This window comes from Podarcis pityusensis (assembly GCF_964106645.2).
Source record: "Podarcis pityusensis genome assembly, chromosome: 15".
Lineage (NCBI taxonomy): Eukaryota > Metazoa > Chordata > Lepidosauria > Squamata > Lacertidae > Podarcis > Podarcis pityusensis.
In genome coordinates this window covers 44,502,786-44,521,029 of record NC_138040.1, presented here as the reverse complement: position 1 = coordinate 44,521,029, position 18,244 = coordinate 44,502,786, and the positions used below count along the sequence as shown (strand labels likewise).

At 41.6% G+C, this 18,244-nt stretch overlaps 1 long non-coding RNA gene across 1 annotated transcript in view; it reads right to left on the bottom strand.

The window, feature by feature from the left end:
* Positions 1–3,139: 3,139 nt before the first annotated feature.
* LOC308463899 overlaps positions 3,140–18,244 on the bottom strand; it is a 46,345-nt gene continuing 31,240 nt past the window's right edge. Inside the window, exon 2 of the long non-coding RNA XR_013979803.1 lies at positions 3,140–3,769. This is a non-coding gene — a long non-coding RNA (uncharacterized lncRNA). The remainder of the gene's footprint in view (positions 3,770–18,244) is intronic.

The window sequence follows — 18,244 nt, the reverse complement described above, 5'->3', positions numbered from 1 at the left end:
AATAGGACTATCAGGTGGGTTGAGTGCCTACATGCACATCCACCTTATTCTTGCTCCTTAAAGTTGATGGCCTTGCCTTGCCTTGCCTTGCCTTGCCTTGCCTTGCCTTGCCTTGCCTTGCCTTGCCTTGCCTTGCCTTGCCTTGGGTTCCCCCCGTTACAGTCTGGTGCTGTTGTGCTTTGGAGCTGAGGCTGCTGTAGACCCTGCTGTGGACCATGGGGAGGCACCTTGGTAGGACTGATAAAAAGGGGCCACAGGAATGGCATGAGTCCATGCCCTCCAACATTTCTCTGATGAAAATAGGGACCTCCTATTCCATCCCCATCATCTGACTGGGTTGCTCCAGCCACTCTGGGGCAGATGTTCATGGCAGGGGCCACTTTGATAAGGGGAGGCAATGGTACGACCAAGTCACTGCCCAGCATCCAGATCAGCACCTCCCCAACCGCTGGAAAGCTCTCCAGCAGCCAAGGCCACAGGCTCACAGACCCTCCAAGGGTCCCTCTTTTCCAGGGATACTCCCGGATTTACAGAAGCCATCCCAGTTTCTGAACTGATCCCGGAATGTTCCCCTTTTCCTTAGGACATCCCTAATTTCATCAGAGAAACGCTGGAGGGTATGAAGTTATGTGACCCCCCCGAGCCAAGGAGATAATACAACCTATAGAAGACATCTGAAGGCAGCCCTGTATAGGGAAACTTTTTAATGTTTAATGTTTTATTATGTTTTTTTTATATGTTGGAAACCTAGAGTGGCTGGGGCAACCCAGTCAGATAGGTGGGATATAAATAATAAAATTATTTTTATGATGATTATGGAATAGAATGTCCCTATTTTCCTCAGAGAAATGTTGGAGAGTAAGCTGTAGTCAAAAACATTTTGACAGCACCAGGCTGGTGAAAGCTGCCCTGTGCCACCTGTGCCAAGGAAGTACCTTGTTGAGCTCTGCTTTTAAGAAACCAAAATCTTATTGGGTTTTACTGGCATTGCTGGGCCAAAAGAATATGTTTTTGTTCTTTTGGTGACCAGCATCAGTGGTAGGCCAGGTTGGGCACAGGCTGACATTCTCGGGGGCCGAGAAGGGTTCTTCGCAGGGCCAGGCCTGCAGGCCGCTCCGCTAGCCATGGGGACACGGCAGAGCTGCTTTTGAATGGGAGCCAAGCTCAGATCCCAGTTGTAGTGGTTGCATGTTGCCTTTATATAGCCAAAGTGCAATTCCCACAGCCTATAGCTCTATCAAACTATAGGCAGGGAGACTGCACTTTGGATAAATTAAGATTGCGGGTGGCGGCTGCGGAGGGAAGCGGAGCTTGTTGTTGTTGTTTAGTCGTTTAGTCGTGTCCGACTCTTCGTGACCCCCTGGACCAGAGCACGCCAGGCACTCCTGTCTTCCACTGCCTCCCGCAGTTTGGTCAAACTCATGTTAGTAGCTTCAAGAACACTGTCCAGCCATCCTGTCCTCTGTCGTCCCCTTCTCCATGTGCCTTCAGTCTTTCCCAACATCAGGGTCTTTTCCAGGGAGTCTTCTCTTCTCATGAGGTGGCCAAAGTATTGGAGCCTCAGCTTCAAGATCTGTCCTTCCAGTAAGCACTCAGGGCTGATTTCCTTAAGAATAAATAGGTTTGATCTTCTTGCAGTCCATGGGACTCTCAAAAATCTCCTCTAGCATCATAATTCAAAAGCATCAATTCTTTGGCGATCAGCCTTCTTTATGGTCCAGCTCTCACATAAAGAAGGCTGAGCTTAGCTCCTCCTTAAAACCAGCACTGCTGCTCACCCAATGCTGAAATGTCCCTGTAGAGACACAGGTCAATTGTGTTAGGGCTGTGTGGTGGCAGCTAAAGGAAAAATAAATTGCACTGCTTCATGGGACAGGGGCTCAGCTTTGGTGCCCCCAGCAGTGTGGTGTTGGCTTTGTGTACCCATCTGTTCCACATTAGCTTCCTGGCCATGTGCAAAAAGAGTAGGAAACAAATGTACTTGCCTTAGCGCATCCACTCGTAGACGGAGCATTGTATCTATTGCTAGTCGTATTCGGAGTAGACTCATTGAAATTAATGGACGTGACTAATTTAGGTCCATTTCAATGGGTCTACTGTGAGTAGAAGTTAGTGGGGTAGACCATTTTGAAAAAAATTCTAGGGTCTCCCTAAAGAGTGGGCAACTCAGGACATGTTGCGGCAGTAGGCAATATGCCCTCCCCCCATGTTTGGCTTTACATATTACTTTGAGAAATGTTAACTATGTGATTTCACATTAAAATGCAAAGAAAATCAGCTTCCTCCTTCATCCCTCCTTGGGTGCCCAGCAGCACCTGGGGGGCTGGAGGTTTCCTGCCCACTTTGCTTTCAAAATGCATTTGGAAGCCCCCTGGGCACTGGAGCGGGATCCAGCAAACAGGGCACTCTGGGTGTGCAGACTGCTTCAGCGCAAACAAGCCCCCCCTGCTGTTTAAAGAGGGGCCCTGTCTGCACCCTGGCCTTTCTGAGGAGGAAGCAGTAAACTGAGAGTGTCTTTTGTCATTCTGATCTTGGGGTGATGGAGAGACCTTTGTCATGCACACCCCCACCCCCACTTCCAAAAGGAACCTCTATTTGTCAGCTTTTGGTTTTTAAATTCCAAATTAAGGGATTGAAAAGACCCTTTTAGCAGAACCCCTCCCTGGGCACCATAAGGTCAGGACTGGGGAGGAGGGGGGGAAAGAGTTCCATTGTCCTGTGATCTTCATCTTCTTGGCAGCTGCTGCCTTATTCTACCAGGGGAAAGGGTGTTGTGAGGAGAGGGCAGAGACAGCCTGCAGGCTGCAGAGTCTTCCCAGTGAGCTGGATTTGGGGATGAGAAGGAAGAAGGGCAGTAGGAGCTGAGCGGAGTGAGGCAGCTTTGTGCGGAGCAGCCCCCAAAGTCTCGGGGCCAATGACCAAAGCAGTATCAATTATGTCCTTGCAGAGTGGCCCAACTAGGCTGGTTGGGATGCTTTAGAAACTTGTTCTTTGCTAATTCCTATAGGAACTGAACTGATCTACTTCTTCCAGACTAATTTGTGGATGGAAAAGCAGCTTTCCTTGGGTTTTTGCAGTTTTCCAGATTTGAGTATGTTTGGTTCAAACACATTATAATGCATATACAATGCATAACACATCAGTTTGTAAATTCCTTTATTAAATAGTCCTCATGAAACTCATCGGCATTTGGGTGTGATTTCTTCTATTATACACATTTTTGCAAGCAATTTCCCCATAGAAAGCGCATTGCTTGGTTGGAGAATTCGAAGAAGGGCAAATTTCAAAAGATGGCTGCATTTGCAGCTTCCATATTTTGTCAGGAACTGTGAATTATGTAGGTTGATCTTTAAATGTAAATTGAATTGAATGTATCCCTGCTCTTTAGTCATACCCTGCATTAATTAGAAGAATATGGATTTTCAGATGGTTTCAGATGGCACAGAAGGAAAATAATAGGCTCACTGCCATTCAGCAGGTCAGCTGTGGGAAACCTTTGGCTCTCCAGATGTTGCTGAACTATAACTTGAATCATCCCTGGGAAGCAGAGCCAAGATGGGAATTGTAGTTCAGCTACATCTGGAGGACAAAAGGTTTCCCACACCTGCAGTAGACAGTTGGCCATATTAGCTATTATACAAATAATGTGGCAGTTGGTGCTCCGCTTCAAGGAAGGAAGATAAGGCCCTGGAGGCTTTTTTATATCTAGAATTGAAGGTAACTTGAAAATGAGATTTGCTGCTTATGGTGTAAGCCAGGGGTCAGCAACCTTTTTCAGCAGGGGGCGGTCCACCGTCCCTCAGACCATGTGTGGGTTGGACTATATTTTGAAAAAAATATATGAACGAATTCCTATGCCCCACAAATAACCCAGAGATGAATTTTAAACAAAAGGACACATTCTACTCATGTAAAAACACGCTGATTCTCGGACCGTCAGTGGGCCGGATTGAGAAGGCGATTGGGCCGCATCCGGCCCACGGGCCTTAGGTTGCCTACCACTGGTATAAGCCCTCATCTCACTTTTGTTTATATCCAAATTGGTTGTGCAGGTTTTTGTGTTGTTTCAAAACCATGCAAAAGCAAAACCTGTTTGGCCACTACCAGCAAGAAGGGAAGAAAAGGAATGAAACTTCCTCTAAGCCACTTACAAGCCATTTCTTGTCTCTAAGATCTGCAGGACAAACCACAACACAAGAGATTCAAATTGTGGGAGATTGCATTCAAACAGAACTATGCATGACTGCGAGTTGGTGCATAAAGGGGTAAAGTGTTATGTATTGAAGTTCTCACCCTGGCCACCAGGAGTATCGTGTATGTAGTTTTCACTCAGGTCCACGTCAGTTACTTTAGGTGGGAAACCCTGGGTTGTAGTTGCTACAATGTTGACAGCCGGCTGCCTATAAAAGCAGGCCGGCTGAGCTGTTTGCTGTTCAGTTCTGTTCTGGCCTGTGAATAAACAAGAGCTGCTTTGGAGAAATTGCTGCATTGTCTGCTATGTCTACCCACTATTTAACATAAAGGACCACAGAGTTGTATTGCTAGATAAACTCAGCTAGGTTTATGCCTTATGAGGAACGGCTAAGGGAGCTGGGCATGTTTAGCCTGGAGAAGAGGAGGTTAAGGGGTGATATGACAGCCATGTTCAAATATATAAAAGGATGTCACATAGAGGAGGGAGAAAGGTTGTTTTCTGCTGCTCCAGAGAAGCGGACACGGAGCAATGGGTCCAAACTACAAGAAAGAAGATTCCACCTAAACATTAGGAAGAACTTCCTGACAGTAAGAGCTGTTCGACAGTGGAATTTGCTGCCAAGGAGTGTGGTGGAGTCTCCTTCTTTGGAGGTCTTTAAGCAGAGGCTTGACAACCATATGTCAGGAGTGCTCTGATGGTGTTTCCTGCTTGGCAGGGGGTTGGACTCGATGGCCCTTGTGGTCTCTTCCAACTCTATGATTCTAGGTCATGCCCCCTTTCTCCTTCTCCTTCTTCCTCCTCCTCCTCTTCCCCATCATGTAATCTACCAAGAAGGATGTGTGTGTGTTTCTTCCTAAGCACAGACTGCATGTTTGAAACTACTTTGCTGTATTTCTTACCCAATATTATTTTGGCTGCATTATCCTTGCTGCTGCATGGAATACTGCATGGCTGATATTCTGAACCTGTAAGTAAACTTACTGAACAGTGTGTTGTCTGCTCATTGCAAGAGGAGTAGTAAGAGGTCAGCTGCTGTGTGTAGCTGAATGGGATCTAAAGGTTTAACAATCTGCATTACTAACACTACATTGTGCTGTTTATTTTTATGAGTTTAATGCTCTGCTCCTGGGGCTCTCTGTGTGCTACTCCGTGTTCTGAATCCAGGCATCCAGATGATTCTCTGTTGTTCACCCATCCCTTAGACATGAGGGGGTCCTCTTCTCCCTTGAAAAGTACATAGATCTGAACAAGGAAGCTGGAAGTGTGACAGCTCTGTGATGTGGCTCATATTTTACTGAATCCAGTTTTTACCCTGTTGTCTTGGAAAAGCCAAGTGTGTGTGTGCAGCCGTCTTTCCCTCCTGCAATACAGCACAAGGGAGCTCTGTGCCACCAGACCAGAGCTGTCCCTGATCCAGCCTATTGCCCTGACAGTGGCTAACCAGGTAGCTCTAGGAAGCCCCAAATCAGAGTGCAATAGCCCCCTCCTATTCCTGTTCCCCAGCAGGATGGCGTAGCCATCATGACTAGTAGCTGTTGATAATCTTATCCTCTGTTAAGGCCTAGTCTAAACCCCATTTAAAGCAGGCCAAGCAGGCAGGCAGCACTACACCTTGCGGGGCCAAATCCCAGAGTTTAGCTATGCCCTTTGTGAAGAATTGCTTTGTCTTTTCCAAATCTACTAATCCAGTTTCTCCACACTATGCGCACCTGCTCACACCTAGTGCCATATGCCAAGGGTAGGGCAGTTAGAAAGTAGCTGCAGAAAGCAGGTGTGGACTCCCTGCTCTTCAGCTGATGTGGGGGAAGCTCAGTCCCATTTAGGCAGAAACTCACTTAACTTTCCTGGGCCGGTTTTGGTAAGTCAGATGGTTATAATGCCAGAGCTGATCCAAGGAGGGTGGGGTAAATAAAGATGTGGCCCACTGTGTCAAAAAGATTCCCAACCGCTGTTATGAAACTTTAAAAGCCCAATTGGTACCTTTTTGTCTATAATGGATCAGCTGCTTGACGATTTTGGTTGCTGTTTTTCACTTTCTCCATCTTTTGTGGTGTCCTGAGCTGTACAGTCTTCCAAGCATGGCCACATCATAAGGGAAAGGTAAAGAGACCCCTGACCTTTAGTTCTGGTCGTGGCCGACTCTGGGGTTGCAGCGCTCATCTCGCTTTATTGGCCGAGGGAGCCGGCGTACAGCTTCCGGGTCATGTGGCCAGCATGACTAAGCTGCTTCTGGTGAACCAGAGCAGTGCACAGAAACGCCATTTACCTTCCCGCCGGAGCGGTGCTTTCGAACTGCTAGGGCCACATCATAGATCTGTATAAAAAAGGCATCATGATGGAGTCTTTAATTTTTTTTTATCCCTTTCCTAATGATCCCCAGATCTGAATTAGCTTCTTTTTTTAACAGCAGCTGCTCACTGGGTCAACAGTTTTCAGTGGAGTTTGTTTACTCTGCACGTTTCAGCAATTATATCGCAAAGTGTGCCTGTGTGTGAAGAGAGAGAGAGAAAGAGAAAGAGAAGGAGAGAAGGAAGGGATGGAAATCCCTATTATTTTGAGCTTGATATTGCAGATACCAGCTTTCTTTTTTAAAAAATAATTTTTATTGCATTTTTTTTACAGATAACAGCGTCTTCTTTCTTTACAGTTACATACACAATCTGTTTTTCTTTCTATAAAATTCATCTATTTCTCTATAATGCTTAACTTCCCTCTACCTCTTAACAGCTTCATCTTCTCTCTTTATTTCCATTTCTTTGTACTGTGTTCCAGTATCCAGTACCTTCAACCTTTTCTTTGTATAGGATATCTCCTCCAATTAACTTTTATTTTGTGAGTTAGGCACACCCAAGTTTGCATTTGGGAACCATGTTTACTAAAGTAATTTTTAAAACAATCCTATTCATTTTTCACCCTTGAACTCGGGTGATTTCTTATTGCTTCTGTCATTTTGGTTAGTTCAACATATTCACATAATTTCTTTTGCCACACTACCTTAATTGGGATCTGGTCTCCTTTCCAATACTTGGCAATTAATACTTGAGTCACGGTTGTTGCATAAAGAAATACACTTTTCTTTATTCTAGGGATGTTTATTGTCATAATGCCCAGTAAAAAAGCCTCTGGACTTTTATTAGATGTTTCTCTGAGCATTTTCTTTGGTTCTTCATAGACCATGTCCCAGATTTTTTTAAATTTTGTTTTTCTTTTTTTTAAATGATATTTATTAAAGTTTCAGATAAAAAGAGACACATCAATAAAAAAGAATTTAAAAGTAAAAAGAAAAATACACAATCCAAAATACAAAAAGAAAAAAAAGAAAAAACAGTTAAAAACAATTCCATCTTTTCATCACTACTTTTGAATTTACTTATTTTCTGGACCTCCTCATACCTCCCTCTTTTGTATTCCAATTCAGTTTGTTTGTCCAGCAATTCCTTTCCCTCTTTTTTAATCCCAATCCTTAATCTTAATATAATATAACATTAAATTTTTATCTATTAATAGCCAATTTTCCATTCTTTTAACCTTTTTATTCCTAATCCTTAATCTTAATCTGTATATAACTTTAAAACCTGTGCAGCTAGAAACCACTTAATTTCAATCCATCATCACTCTAACTTTCTTTAATTTTGCAATGTTTCTGTAGGTAATCTTTAAATTTCTTCCAATCTTCTTCCACCGACTCTTCTCCCTGGTCACGGATTCTACCAGTCATTTCCGCCAGTTCCATATAGTCCATCAGTTTCATCTGCCATTCCTCCAGTGTGGGTAGCTCTTGTGTCTTCCAATACTTTGCGATGAGTATTCTTGCTGCTGTTGTTGCGTACATAAAGAAAGTTCTATCCTTTTTTAACACCGATTGGCCGACTATGCCCAGGAGAAAGGCCTCTGGTTTCTTCAAGAAGGTATATTTAAATACCTTTTTTAATTCATTATATATCATTTCCCAGAAAGCCTTAATCTTTGGGCACGTCCACCAAAGGTGAAAAAATGTACCTTCAGTTTCTTTACATTTCCAACATTTATTATCGGGCAAATGGTAGATTTTTGCAAGCTTGACTGGGGTTATGTACCACCTGTATATCATTTTCATAATATTCTCTCTTAGGGCATTACATGCCATAAATTTCATACCTGTGGTCCACAACTGTTCCCAGTCAGCGAACATAATGTTGTGTCCAACGTCTTGTGCCCATTTAATCATAGCAGATTTCACCGTTTCATCCTGAGTGTTCCATTTCAGCAGCAAGTTATACATTCTTGACAAATTCTTAGTTTTGGGTTCTAACAGTTCAGTTTCTAATTTTGATTTTTCCACCTGGAAGCCAATTTTCTTGTCCAAATTAAATGCCTCCATTATCTGAAAATAATGAAGCCAGTCTCACACTTTGTTTTTTAATTTTTCAAAACTCTGCAATTTCAGTCTATCTCCATCTTGTTCCAAAATTTCCCAATATTTCGGCCATTTGACCTCCATGTTGAGCTTTTTCAAGGCTTTCGCTTCCATTGGTGACAGCCACCTTGGAGTTTTGTTTTCTAATAAATCCTTGTATCTTATCCAAACATTAAACAGTGCTTTCCTGACAATGTGATTTTTAAATGCTTTATGTGCTTTGACCTTATCATACCACAGATATGCATGCCATCCAAATACATTGTTAAAACCTTCTAGGTCCAAAATGTCAGTGTTTTCAAGAAGCAGCCATTCTTTCAACCAGCAAAAAGCTGCTGATTCATAATAAAGTTTGAGGTCTGGCAGGGCAAATCCACCTCTTTCCTTTGCATCCGTTAGTATTTTAAATTTTATTCTGGGCTTCTTGCCCTGCCAGACAAATCTAGAAATATCTTTCTGCCACTTCTTGAAACAATCCATTTTGTCCACGATTTGCAAAGTTTGAAACAAAAACAACATTCTAGGCAATACATTCATTTTTATCGCAGCAATACGGCCCAGCAGTGAAAGCTTCAAATTTGACCAAATTTCTAAATCTTTTTTCACTTCAGCCCAACATTTTTCATAGTTATCTTTAAATAAATTCCCATTTTTTGCTGTCATGTTGATCCCCAGGTATTTAGCTTTCTTAACCACTGTTAAACCTGTCACATTCTGAAACCTCTCTCGCTCCATTGGTGTTAGATTTTTCTCTATAACCTTAGTTTTTAACTTGTTCAATTTAAATCCTGCAACTTGACCAAATTCTTGAATCAGTTCTAAAACCCTTTTAGTACTAGATTCTGGCTCCTGTAGCGTCAATACTAAATCATCTGCAAATGCTCTCAATTTGTACTGTTTAGCTCCAACCTGTATACCTTTAACCAACTGGTCCCTTCTAATCATGTTCAGCTAAACCTCCAGGACCGAAATAAAAAGAAGTGGGGAAATTGGGCAACCTTGTTGTGTCCCTTTTTCTATTTTAAGTTCTTCCGTCACCACATTATTTACAATTAATTTAGCCTTTTGTTCTGAATAAATTGCACTTATACCATTCTCAAAGCCTTGGCCTACCCCCATACCCTGTAGATTCTTCTTCATAAAGCTCCAAGAAATATTGTCAAAAGCTTTCTCCGCATCCACAAATATCAAAACTGCTTTAGTGTTTATATTCACTTCTAATTTTTCCAGAATATCAATTATATTCCTCAAATTGTCAGACAAATGCCTTCCTGGGAGAAAGCCCGCTTGATCTTTATGAATCTCTTCCATCAACACTTTTTAAAATCTCTTAGCCAAAATGTCTGCAAAAATTTTGTAATCCACATTGAGTAATGATATAGGGCGGTAGTTCTTAAGCTGTGTCTTTTCAGTCTCTGTTTTCGGTACAAGTGTAATATATGCTTCTTTCCACGACTCTGGTGCTCTTTTCCCCTCCATTATTTCATTGCAGACCTCTTTCAAAGGTTGTATTAACCATTCTTTCAAAGATCTGTAATATCTAGAAGTCAATCCATCCGGTCCTGGAGACTTACCCAATTGCATATTTTGGATGGCACCTTCTATCTCCTGTTCAGTTATTTTATAGTTCAACATTAGTTTGTTTTCTTAAGAGATTTTTTGTAATCCATTTGTTTTCAAAAATTGATCTAGATGAGTTTCTTTCAGTGGCCCTTGTGTATATAGTTGTTTAAAGTACCTCTGGAAACAATTTCTAATCTCTGCTGGGTTCTGTATATTCCTTCCTTCCACTTCTAAGTTCGTGACTGTATTTAATTTTTGTCTTTTTTTCATTTGCCATGCCAACAGTTTACCACATTTATTGGCCGACTCAAATGTCTTTTGTCTCATTTGTTTAATTTTCCATTCTATTTCCTGATTCATCATTTTCATATATTGTACTTGATGTAACTTTAATTCTCTCAAAGTCTCTTGAGATTTTGGATTTGTTCTCAGTCTTTTTTCACTTTCCTTTATTTTCTCCAATATCTTATCCTTCTTCTCATTTTGAATTCTCTTCTTTACTGCGTTCTGTTGTATCAGGAACCCTCTCATAACCGCTTTACTTGCGTCCCAGATTACTCTTTTTTCCACATTGGTGCTCAAATTTATCTCAAAATAATCTCTCAAGGTTTTTTGGGCCTTCTTAAGCACTTCTTCATCTCTAAATAAGGTGTCATTCATCTTCCATCTAAAGGAGCCAGTTGGTGTTAGTTTCATTTCCATCTTGACAGCATTATGGTCGGAGCAAGTTTTCGGGCAGATTTCCACCTTTCTTGTCTTTGGTGCCATTCCTCTAGTTATCCAAATTTGGTCAATTCTTGTCCATGTCATTTTGGCTTCAGAAAAGAAGGCTCCCTCTTTAGCCATGGGGTTTCTTATTCTCCAGATATCAACTAAGTCCAAGTTGTCTGTCAACTCAAAAAAGGTTTTCGGTAGTCTACCATCCTTAGTGACTACCTGTCTTTGTGCCTTGTCCATATGTGTAGATGCCACTCCATTCATGTCTCCCATCAAAATCATGTTGTAATCCAAATAGTCCATCAAAGTCTCATGCAACTTCTTAAAAAAATCAGATTTCCTTTCATTTGGTGCGTAAATTCCTACTATCAAAATTTTTTCTCCTTGTGTTTGAATTTCAATTGCCACAAATCTTCCTTGGTCATCTTTAAAAATAAATTTTGGTGATAGTCTGTCCTTTGCATAAATCACAACCCCTCTTTTTTTAACTTTGTCCGATGAAATAAACTCCTGACCAAGTCTTTTATTTATCAACAATTTCCTGTGTAATCTTGTTATATGTGTTTCTTGTAGACAAATCAAATCCAATTGTTCCTTTTTTAATAAATGAAACACAGATTTCCTTTTCTGAGGGGAATTGAGGCCATGATAATTCCAGCTTAGTAGTTGCAGGGCCATGATGTAATTATTTTGGTTCTCCTCCAACAGCACCTAGTGCCTGTTCCTGTTCCGTCGGTGGTATCACGTTTCTCAGGCGGTCTTTTAGTTCCAGAGATAGTCCTGGTATGTCTAAAGTTTCTCTTGCAATTGCTCTTAACTCTCCTGTAACTTTCTTTTGTAGGTCTTCTCCATGGTCTCTCCAGAATTTGTCTTTGTCGTCTTCTGATCTTATTTTCCTCTTCTTTCCTTTGTAACTAAAGGATAGGCCTTGAGGAAATTCCCACCTAAAGTTAATTCTATTACTTCTCAACAAGGTAACCAGGTCTTTGTAGTTAGATCTAAGATCCAGAAGGTGTTTCGGAATGTCCTTAAATATCTCCACTTTTGACTGTTGTATTTCCAGTGTCTTCTGGAAATGCAAACCCAAGATCTTGTCCCTCTCTTCTTTTGTTCAGAGAGTGATCAAACAATCTCTCACCTTCTTTCCTCCTCCTTTTCCAAGTCTAAAAGCATTCACTATTTTAAAGCTGTCTTTTGCCAATTCTGGATTCCAAAAATCTAAGAATTCCTGTGTAAGAAAATCAACTAAATTGTCTTTCTCCACTTCAGGTACGGCTCTGACCCTTAAGTTCACTTGTTTCTCCTTCAACTCAATCATAGACAGGGTTAACTTATGGTCTTCAAGTTGTTTATGTAGCGGTGGTATCTTCTCTTGAACCTCTGCAACAGTAGCTGTAGCAATTTCTTTAGCCTCTTCGGCAATCTGACGTGTTGAGGCCGATTCCTGTAATAGTTTCTGAATAGTCTCTGTATTAGTATTTACTTTCTGTCCCAAATTATTAATACTTACTGTATTTTGATTAATACTTGTTGTATTTTGATCAATCTTATCCGATGCCTCTGCTACTTGTTTACTTATTCTATCCAAAGATTCATTAATTTTAGCCAGTACCTGAGCAAAGGCATCGTCACTTGCCATACCTTTAGTTTTAGGTTGTGCCGATGAGGTTGCTATTGGAACCCCAGAGGGGCCAGATGTCGAGGCTCTCCTTTGCAATCCACCGTCTGTTCGAAATAGTCTGCCAGACCTTGTTGCTTGTAACGAGTCTAGCTTCTCTTTTCCATCTGCCATACCCCTCTAGATAAAACTCAAGGTCAGTCACACGGTTAGATTCAAAGTTGTTTTGAAATGGAAAGTTCCAGGAAGGCAGTGTGAGAAATTCCTCAGGCCAGCTGCAGTTGTAACTAGTTGTAACAAGTTCCAAATTCCACTAGGGAGACACTGTAACAGTCATAAAGTTCTTAAATAATTTACTTCTTCCTTAAGTCCCCCAATTCACCAGAAAGATAACAATCTATCTTAAACAGTTACTTTGAGACCAGGAGGTACCTATCAGCAATATTGTATCCAAATTGTATTTCAAATGCAGGACTAGCTGTCAAAATATGTTCAAAGACAGTACATTTTCTCCAACTTTTTACTGTCACTGGGAACCCGTTCCAGGGGGTTTGAGCGGTGGTTTTTATCTCCTCTTTCTCACTTCTTTTTAAGAGAATAACATTCAAAGCTTCCCCCCCTCTTCCCTCAAATTTGGGGGGGGGGGAACCCGGTTAGATGATTGGATTGTAATCCTTTTGTGCATCTTTTAAGGCTTCCGCTTTCAAGTTCAATGCTTTGTTCTATCTACAGGAGCGGGAGGCAGACTTATCTTTTATACCTCTCCGCTTCGGCCAATTTCTTTCAAATTTTGTACAGTTCCTTAATTACGTAGTAATCCTACTCACGGATCGTTGTTTTCAAAGCCAAATTTTCAAGGAAGAAAGGCAGCGCTCTCCGGCAACAGCTACGCGGCTTCACTCCACAGAAGAAGCAGACGACTCACAGCACAGCGCCACTTCCCCATTCCGTTCCGGAGCCCGTTGCCGGGTTCCTTCATGGATTGGGGGGGCGCAGACAGTGCCCGCCGAGTCCCAGGTTCACAGGCTTCACCCGCCTGTGATTTCAGGGGTCCCCGCTGTGCCGAAGCGGTATCCGACCCTGTTTCTGTGGAGCGGGTTCCCTCCGAATTAGAGGGAATCCGCCATTACCGTTGGCGCCACCTCCGGAAGCCCAGATTTTTTTAAATTTTGGGACAGGTCCACCACATGCGAAATAGTGTTCCTCCCCCCTGCTTACACCTCCAACATGTGCTCTTATTATTTTTAGATATTTTAGCCAATTTAGATGGGGTCAAGTACCACCTGTAAATCATTTTCATAAAGTTTTCCTTTATCAAATAACACGCTGTGAATTTTAGGTCTGTTTTCCACAATTTTCCCAGTCTTTCAGTAAGATAGGAAATCCGAAATCTTGTGCCTATTTAACCATAACATCCTTCACTTCTTCATCTTGGAGTTCCCAATCTAATAATAATCTGTAAGTTTTCGATAATATTTTCCTGTTGTTTGATAATAATTCTTTCTCTAATTTAGATATGTTTTTCAAATCTGTGTTGTTGTTTTTTTATTTAAAGACCTCCTTTAATTGGTAATATTATAGCCAATCCAAACCTAATTTTTTTAAGTTCATCAAAACTTTTAATTTTTAATTAGTTATTTTCTTCCTCCAGTATATCTTTATATGTCGCCCAATTGCTAGTCATGTTTTTCTTTTTTACCGCGAAGGCTTCCGGGGTGATAGCTACCATGGTGTCACTGGTTCTAATAACTTTTTGTGTTTTTCCCAGACTGTGTATAAAGATTTTCCAAATATGTGGTTAAGGAAGCCTCTATTCGGGATAAGGATAACTGTGACTTTAAGGATGAATGGGAACCTTTCACAAAGTATTTGAAGACGCAACAAAGCGAACTGGACTCCTTGGCAGGTTTTGAATAAACATTCACAATTTTTTTACTGATAATAATTAGCTAAGCAGTTGGAGGATCTATACAACTCTGTAACATGCAGAAAACAGCATTATTGGAGAAATCAAAGACTGGAACTGAGGGAAGTCGGGGTGGGGGGATGGGTTTTATGGGGGGGAAGAAAAATGGGGGGAAATAAGGATGTGTTTCTGGAAAATATGTTTTGTTATAACTTTGAATAAAAAAATTTAAAAAGAAAAAAGAAAAGAAAAGAAAAAGCCCTCATGAACATTCAAAAAAAGAAAAAAGGAAGCCTCTATGCACCTTCACTTTGTTGTAACCCAGATACCTGTGCCAGCCAAATCTGTTATCCTTCTCCTCTATATCCAATATGCTTGTGTTTTCCAAAGTCATCCAATCCTTTATCCAGCAAAGACAAGCTGCCTTGTAATATAGTATAAGGTCTGGCAAAGCGAAGCCCCCTCTATCCTTTATCTCAGTCAGTAATTTGTACTTAATTCTGGGGTTTTTGCCGTGCCATATAAACTTTGCTAATTCTTTCCGCCACTCTTTGAAACAGCTTGTCCCACTTACTATTGGTATCATTTGTAATAGGAATAACATTTTTGGTGACATTGACATCTTGCTAGTCGAAATTCTGCCCCACAGTGATAGAATTACTCCCCCCCAAATTTTTAGGTCTCTGTTAATCTCCCTCCATACTTTACTGTAATTATCAACAAATAAATTTTTGTTTTGGGCAGAGATCGAAATTCCCAGATACTTGATTTTTTTTTGTTATCAATAGACCCGTCTTATTTTGTACAGTGGTACTTCGGGTGAAGTACTTAATTTGTTCCGGATGTCCGTTCTTAACCTAAAACTGTTCTTAACCTGAAGCACAACTTTAGCTAATGGGGCCTCCCGCTGCCGCCGTGCCGCCGGAGCATGATTTCTGTTCTCACCCTGAAGCAAAGTTCTTAACCCGAGGTAATATTTCTGGGTTAGCGGAGTCTATAACCTGAAGCGTATGTAACCTGAAGAGTATGTAACCCAAGGTACCACTGTAACTCCTGTTTTTCCGATCTTCCAAATTTTTCACTAACCTTTTTTTATTTTTTATTTAATTCAAATCGGATAACTGGCCAAATTCGTGCATTCTTTCCATTGTTTTCAATGTACTTTCTATGGGGTTTTCTGTTGTTATAATTAGGTCATCTGCAAAGGCCTTTAATTTGTATGCTCTGCTTTACAATGTGATCCCTTTTATTCCGGGATCAGATCTTATGGCAGTTGTTAATGTCTCCAAAACTATGATAAATAATAGGGGTGACAAGGAGTATCCTTGTCTAGTGCCTTTTGAAATTGTAAAAGTCTCTGATAGGTCATTGCTGATTATCAATTTGGCATTTTGATTTCTATATATTGCTTTTATCCCACGTCCAAATGTTTCTCCTAAATCCAAAAATTGTATTTTTTTTCCCATAAATTTCCCAGAAACATTATCAAATGCTTTTTCCGTGTCAACTTACCGTATTTTTCGCTCTGTAAGACGCACCAGATCACAAGACGCACCTAGTTTTTGGAGGAGGAAAACAAGAAAAAAATATTCTGAATCTCAGAAGCCAGAACAGCAACTGCACAGTGAAAGCAGCAATCCCTCTTGCTGTTCTGGCTTTTGGGATAGCTGTGCAGCTTGCATTCGCCCCATAAGACGCACACACATTTCTCCTTACTTTTTAGGAGGGAAAAAGTGAGTCTTATAGAGCAAAAAATATGGTATATTAGCGCAGCTTTCTTATCGGGTCTCATATCTAAATACTCCAGGATGTCAGTTACTGTTCTCATGTTGTTTTGCATTTGTCTTCCAGGCAAGAATCCCACTTGGTCCTCATTTATAATTCTATTCAAAATTTTCTTTAATCTGTTTGCCGATACCTCCGTGAATAACTTATAATCAATGTTCAACAATGAAATTGGTCTATAGTTTTTGGTTTCTGTCAATTCTGTCCCTTGTTTGGGAATTAATGTTATTAGAGCTTCTTGCCAGGATTCTTGCAAATACCAGCTTTCTACAGCTTTCTTTATCAACGACTTGGATGATGGACTCAAGGGCATCCTGATCAAATTTGCAGATGACACCAAACTGGGAGGGGTGGCTAACACCCCAGAGGACAGGATCACACTTCAAAACGACCTTGACAGATTAGAGAACTGGGCCAAAACAAACAAGATGAATTTTAACAGGGAGAAATGTAAAGTATTGCACTTGGGCAAAAAAAATGAGAGGCACAAATACAAGATGGGTGACACCTGGCTTGAGAGCAGTACATGTGAAAAGGATCTAGGAGTCTTGGTTGACCACAAAGTTGACATGAGCCAACAGTGTGACGCGGCAGCTAAAAAAGCCAATGCAATTCTGGGCTGCATCAATAGGAGTATAGCATCTAGATCAAGGGAAGTAATAGTGCCACTGTATTCTGCTCTGGTCAGACCTCACCTGGAGTACTGTGTCCAGTTCTGGGCACCACGGTTCAAGAAGGACACTGACAAACTGGAACGTGTCCAGAGGAGGGCAACCAAAAGGGTCAAAGGCCTGGAAACGATGCCTTATGAGGAACGGCTAAGGGAGCTGGGCATGTTTAGCCTGGAGAAGAGGAGGTTAAGGGGTGATATGATAGCCATGTTCAAATATATCAAAGGATGTCACATAGAGGAGGGAGAAAGGTTGTTTTCTGCTGCTCCAGAGAAGCGGACACGGAGCAATGGATCCAAACTACAAGAAAGAAGATTCCACCTAAACATTAGGAAGAACTTCCTGACAGTAAGAGCTGTTCGACAGTGGAATTTGCTGCCAAGGAGTGTGGTGGAGTCTCCTTCTTTGGAGGTCTTTAAGCAGAGGCTTGACAACCATATGTCAGGAGTGCTCTGATGGTGTTTCCTGCTTGGCAGGGGGTTGGACTCGATGGCCCTTGTGGTCTCTTCCAACTCTATGATTCTATGATTCTATTCTCTACAGAGGAGGAGGCAATTTGCAATGTCTCCCAAGAACTGACTTTTTTTTTAACTTCTGCCTATTTGCTTCAAAGTTCTCCTTTCCCTTCCGATTATTTATTGAATTCCGTCAAGCTGTATCCAATTTCTAAAAGGGTTGAAAAACTGCTGCTGAGGGGCAATCAGCAAAGAAAGGCACAAGTTGGCAAGGAAGCACACATGTTAACAGTTCTGGCACTTGTTGGCATGTTGCGTCTTTTGGTTCGGGTTTGTGCAAAGCACCTGGGCCACCTGCCTACAGGGAGAAGCTGCTGTGGTCCTCCAAGTCAATCCAGGTTTATTTATCATCATGCAAGTTTCTTCTTGTCTTGCACAACTTTGATTATTCGAGTAGTTCAGAAACCCCAACAGACACCCAAACACTGCTTCCCATCTGTCGACAGATGTGGTCTGTCATGAACTTCCTGCCTCTCTTCTAAAAGATCTACACTGCATTCTTTGCAGGACCAACTCAGGACTGTAGGAAGTTGCTTTCTACTGAGTCACATCAATGGTCCACTCAGCTCATTCTTGCCTACACTGACTGGTAGCAGCTCTCTGGGGTTTCAGACAGGAAGTCCCTCTCAGCCCTACCTGGAGATGTCAGGGATTGAACCCAGAGCCTGCTGAAGGCAAAGTAGATGCTCTACCACGGAGTACAGTCAAACAGAATCCTTTCTGGAAATCCGTTCGACTTCCAAAACTTTCAGAAACCAAAGCACGGCTTCTGATTGGCTGCATGAAGCTCCTGCAGACGTCCGAGGTTCGGCTTCCAAAAATAGTTCGCAAACTGGAATAGTCACTTTGCAGCGTTTGGGAGCCAAAACGTTCAAAAA